Consider the following 6000-nt stretch of genomic DNA (forward strand, 5'->3'; position numbering starts at 1 on the left):
AAAAAGCCTGTACTACATCAGTGACCACAGGATCCAAACCCTGTTGCAGACACCAACGTGGCCATTGGCCCTAATTTTACCTGTATCTCTTGACCATACTGTCTGCCCAGCCTTGGACAGATGTTCTTCAGCCTGGTGCGAAAGGCCTGGGATTGACCATAGTCCTTTGTAATCCGCCAAGCCATCAGGGTTAGAGAACCCCCAGGACCAGCTGGTGGGGAACCCGTCCTGGATTGAGAAGGAGATGAGGAAATTGGGGGAGATGGATTGGAGAATCCCAAAAGTTCCAGTAGAACCGGAAGCCACACTTGAGACTTCCAGATCGGGGTGGAAATGACCGCATCCACCCACTGTCTCATCTGGGCCTATACTTGAGTGATCATGGCAAACTGGGAAAGGCATACCCCTGCTCCGTGGTCCAATCTTGCAGGAAAGCATCAGTCGCGGCTGCCAGACATTCTGGTCACCAGCTGAAGAACTAAGGTAACTGGTGGTCCAGCCAGGATGCAAACAGGTCTAATGAGAATGGGCCACCATCTCCTCTGTAGCTGTGCCAATACCTCCGAATCTAGTTTCCATAGGCTGGAGTCCCGCAAATGGTCAGTCTGCCACTTTATTTTCCTGGCCTGGGAGGTATTCCGCTGTCACTGGGATATGATGACCTGTACAATGCTGTCAAAAGCTGGTCACCAGATCACAGAGAACCTTGGATGATTAGTGTATCTGACGGCTGACACATTGTACATCTTGAGCAACACAAAAGACTGGACTCTCTCTCTCTCCTCCAACATCGGACCGCGAAGGAGCCTGCTAGGAGCTCCAAACAGTTGATGTGTAATAATTGTTCTTGAGGTGACCATGACCCTCCTGCTGAGAACTCGCCACAACAAGCGCCCCATTCAGACCTGCTGGCGTCGGACTCTGTGACGAGGGCCTTGGCCGAACTGAAGATCGCTTTTCTATTCCACGCCTCCATGTGCTAGAACCACCATGAAATTGCCTCTCGCACCTCATCTGTGAGGGTGACCATCTGGGAATAAGTAGGGCCCTTGGGGAGATGCGTTGCCTTGAGCCTCTGCAGGACCCAATAATTCTAGGGGACCTGGAAGATGGCTTGGATTGAGGCAGGCAATCTGGCGCAAGGACGTGTGTGGTTTGGCCAGTGTGCATTGCAGTTCGTGGCAGATTTTTGCCATATTTCGGGATGGTAAACTGAGGGTAAACGTTGTGAAGTCTATGGCAAATCCTAAAAAGATCTTTGTCTGCAATAGAACCAGGAGGGACTTCCATTCGTTTATCACAAAACCAAACTTTCTAAGAGGTCTATCAGAGTCTGCAAGTGGAGCGACAGCTGGAGAGGGCATTGGGCCATGAGGAGCATGTTGTCCAGATAAACAATGAGTCTGATGCCTCGAACTCGAAGGTGTTCCACCACCAGTTTGAGAACTTTGGTGAAGCACCGGGGAGTGGAGGACAGTCCCAAGGGAAGACTTTAAAATTCTGACGCCTGCTGGCACCACATGGGTGTGGTGGAAAAATGGGTATCACCAGGTACGCATCCTCGAGGTAGAGCTCCACCATCCAATCGGACGGCCGAAGGACATCTCACAGGAGGTGAATACCATCCATTCATTGAATCCCCTTAGGTTTATTACGGGACGCTGGCTACGTTGGCTTTGTCCACAAGAAAAATGTTGCTTACGAAACCATGGGGGTGCATGGCCGTCCGCTGAATCGCTCACTTGGCCAACAGGGCTTGGACCTCTGCACATATTAAGGCTATTTTCGTACCCGAGAATTGAATTAGGCGCAGTCTAATTACCTGACAGGGAGTACCAAATATCCCTATCTGGAACCCCCTGTGTTGTTTGTAGGACCCAGGCATCTGTCATTAGAGCACAGCACACTCAGGTGAAACATGCCAACCGTCCCCCCCACCTGAACCCCCAAGGAAGGGTGTACACTTACCGGCATTGGAGTTGTTGGCTTGTCCTTTGGAACCTCAGCCACGGAACCACTGACCCCTGGTGGGGTAAACGTTTGAGAAGCGGGATTGGTCCCAGTAACCATAGCCACGGCAGGAGCCCTGCCTTCTGGAGTAGGGTTGGGAAGCAAAGCAGCCTGCAGAGCAGCCCCTTCTACGGCCGGCCCTCTGGAAAACCCAGGAGGGAAACACTTTCTTTATTGAAGTTTGGGCCTTATCTAGGGAGGTGAAGGTGTTCACAAACTTCCAGTGCTCTTTGATAAAAAGCTCCCAGAAGAGCCTACCTTGGGTTACTGCCCGCCTCAGAGACAGCAAGGTCCCCAAGTTTCAGATCCACTTTGATCAACAATGATCATCTGCGCTTTGTAGACAGTGTGCAGTTGGCGTTACCCAAAAAGATAATTGCCCTCTTCACCCATCCCAAAAGAGCCTCTTGGGACATCATGGCACCCAAAGCCTTGGCATCCACAGCCATGTCTAATATCTTGGTCAAGGATCCTGCAGCATCCAATAGCTTGTCCTGGCAAGCCTGCCAGGAACGGCCTATCCCCTTTTTTGGAATTTTAATAAACTTAGCCCAGAATGCGGCCATCTTGCAGTCTATGTCCGGGGTTTGGGTTACTCTACCCTCTAACTATGTGCTTCTTTCTCTAATAGCTTGCGCAGGTGGTTGGCCACGTACTGTGCCACCTTGTCGCATGGGTCTCAATCTGTCGACTGTGGGTGAAGAATCTGGTCGGAATCCAGCATGTCTGACTGTAATGTCCCTGCTGGCACCTGGCTGGGTGGGGGGCATGGCTGCCATGGTCTGGATGACCTGCCTCTTCTTCAGAAGGATCGGCATCCTGCGAGTTGGGGGGTTTGGGGTCCTGGAGTTTTCTGTTGGGGCCCTGGGTCTGGCGAGGGAATTTCATGGATGCTCTTTGCCATAAAGGCGTATTTCAATCGTTCAAAAGTGTCTAGGTCAACACCCTCTTCCCTAGGGTGCTTAGCAGGTGTAAAATCTGGGTCTGGGAGAGCAGGGGATGGGTCTGGCTCGGCAGGTGCTGCCTGGGATCTCTTGGTGCACTCATGTGCAATAAGCTGGGTGAGATGCTCTTCCATGGAAACCATTGCTTCGTCTACCGCCCGGTAGAAAGAGACATCAACAGCACTATAAAAATCTTCATCCCAAGGAAGGCAATCCAAAGGGTCCTCTTACACCCCCTCTGAGGCTTTCATTCTAAGTTGCAGAGTTCTTACCCAAGGGAAAACAAGTATGGGAAAGAGCAACCCTTTTATGTATAGCTATAGTTTTCTAGGTGCCACCAGTGCAGCACACCCTCAGAAGGAGAATTTGGGCAGGCAGGTAGCTGCAAATTTGAGGACTGTGGGCACAGACAAGTCTTTGTCATTGGCAGAGCCACACAGAAAGAGGGATCGAACCCTGGGAACACTCCAACTGGTGCTGGTACATGTAAGGGGTAAATTAATGCCTAGGAACATGTTCCCTCAATGGACCTGATTGGTCAGTGTAATAATACAGACCCAAGAGGTTGCATCAAGCAGAACACGCAATTACGACCCTGAAACCAAGGCGTTGAATTCTGTATAAGGGAAAGACAAAGGATGGCGATAGCAGCACAGACCCCAAACACGGGGCGTAAATCTCCAGTCAAAGGCTCTTGGTGGTCTTGGCTCCCAACTCAAGTACAATCCTGTCAGATGAAACTGACCGGAATCGCGCGTCACGTGGTAGGGTGGGAAAGACCGTCTGAGTCAAGTGCCAACTGGTGGGCAAAGGACCGCACCATCAACAGCGGTCGCGAACGAACAGAAAGACGCTCCAGCGCCCAGGTCATTTTCAGCACTGTGCACTGCACTGTGCACTACTGTCGTACGTACAAGACTTTACAGATAAAGACACCCTTGTAATCACAAATACACAAGAAGAGAGAAAAACAACTTAACTGAGGCAGCGAAGAAAAAGGGGGATCAGAGCTGAGAGAGGACTGTTACAGGCACAAGTGGAGCCTAATTTGTTATCGCCATGTACTACTGTTTTAACTGCGATTGGTTGTTTTTGTTGCTACGTTCCCAGAGACTTTAGGAACGGTTAGCTTTTCGCTTTTAAGATGAAAGTTAAAAGAAGTTTTATTTTGAAAAAGGTTGCTATTATAATAAAGCAGAGACAGAATAAGCATAATCCTCGCCTCCAGTCCTGACATAGAATCTATTTGTAAAAAAATAGGAATCTATCCCTGATACTGATAGTGAAGGACCTCTTTTTGGTCCTCATGTTGAGTCAGTACCAAGTTCGCATGACAGCTACCCAGAACTTCGGATTTCAAACGGAATCTCGGAGGAACAGCATCAGATCAAGTTAACAATATCTGCTCATTTACCCTTCTCTAAATTGATAGGAAGGAACCGTGATAATAAGATAATTAAAAATATGGAAATTAGAAGGAACCATGATAATAAGATAATTAAAAACGCATGAATAATTCCTATGACATAAGTAAACTTAAAATAGGGAAGTGGTATTATGCCTCTGTTTCAATCAGGCACATTATTGGTCGTAGTTGACGATTCCTTCAAAGCATCTGTTAGTGCCTTTCATGACAAAGGTCAAAACCACATACAATTCTCATCCACCTGCTCCTGGAACAGTACCATTTGATGGAAAAGAGATTGATGTGGTAGTCATTGGCAAACCTGATTTAAAGTAGGTCAACAAAAACAAATTCATCCAATGATCATAATACAAGCTTGCAGTTTGTGGCTTTTGGTTGAAATGGAGTGCTTGCAGCTCTAATTGCCATTCATTGACTGTGTCGATAAGTCACTGCAAACCCATGTCTGTTGTTAAATCAAGAGTACAAAAGTAGGTATTCAAGTAAATCCTACTAAAACAATGTCTACAAGGTTCACAGTAAATAGAAATCTAAGTTTATAATTCATTCCTCTAATGCAAACCTAACAACGGGCCTAAGAAATTTTCACACCAATAAACTGTGATTTTTTTTTCTCATGTGAGAAGGAGAATCCCATCTTGGAGGAATGTTTGGTGTTTAAGGATTTTAAAGAAATGTTGAGTTCAGCACTCCCATATCTGAAATAGCAGCACTTCTTGCCAAAGACCATGAAGATCAAAGCCAATATGACAAAATAAATGGGGATCTGAGCACACAATCTATTACGTAGGCACTGACAAAAGAAGGAAGTAACTGATGGAAATTTAGGTGGCATATCTCCTATTGGTGGAAACTGAATCCAAAGTGATCCATTCCTAGTCAATATAGATATGATCCTCTGCCCACGCTTTAATCAATTATGATGTCAAGGCCTTGTATCCTCAGGATCGGAAGATGCTAATATGGTCTACGTCCTGATATCGCCAATGTCTGGTTGGTCGAATTACAGACAATAGAGGCGATCAATCGGGGGAAGGTAAAAAAGGGAACAGCAGGGAGTGAGACCTCGAATGAGATCACAATGATTACACCATCAACAGTAATGTGTAGCTTCTGTGTTGTCTTACTACTAAAGATACCTGAAAATAAATGTGGTTGCTGCCTTTGGTTCGGAAACTAAATGGAGGGATAATAAAGACCCACTCTACATGTTTTCTGAGATAATAATTACCAATAAGAAGAAAGAAAAAAGAACACGCTATCAACAGGATGCCTTGCGTGTTTGTGCTGCACACCCGGGATATGCTGTAAGGACAGAGAATAAACAACGGATACACCTACCCACTATTTGTGACTGGGACTTCTGACAGGGGCAGAGAGACAACGTGATCCAAACACTCTCGAACAACCCCTGCTGTAAAACAAAATATAGACAAATACAGGCAATATTCACTCTGGTAATTACTGCTGAATTGCAGTCCTTATAAATAAAGTAACTCGTTGGTTGACCAGATGTGTGGGAGGAAGTCAACACCTATTCTGGAAATAATTAAGCTGAGAAGAGTTTCCAGGGTGGGTAATGGGTAGAAGTTTTTATTTTATTATTTAAAAGGTTTTATA

Source organism: Lissotriton vulgaris, chromosome 5 (genome assembly GCF_964263255.1).
Source record: "Lissotriton vulgaris chromosome 5, aLisVul1.2, whole genome shotgun sequence".
Taxonomy (NCBI): domain Eukaryota; kingdom Metazoa; phylum Chordata; class Amphibia; order Caudata; family Salamandridae; genus Lissotriton; species Lissotriton vulgaris.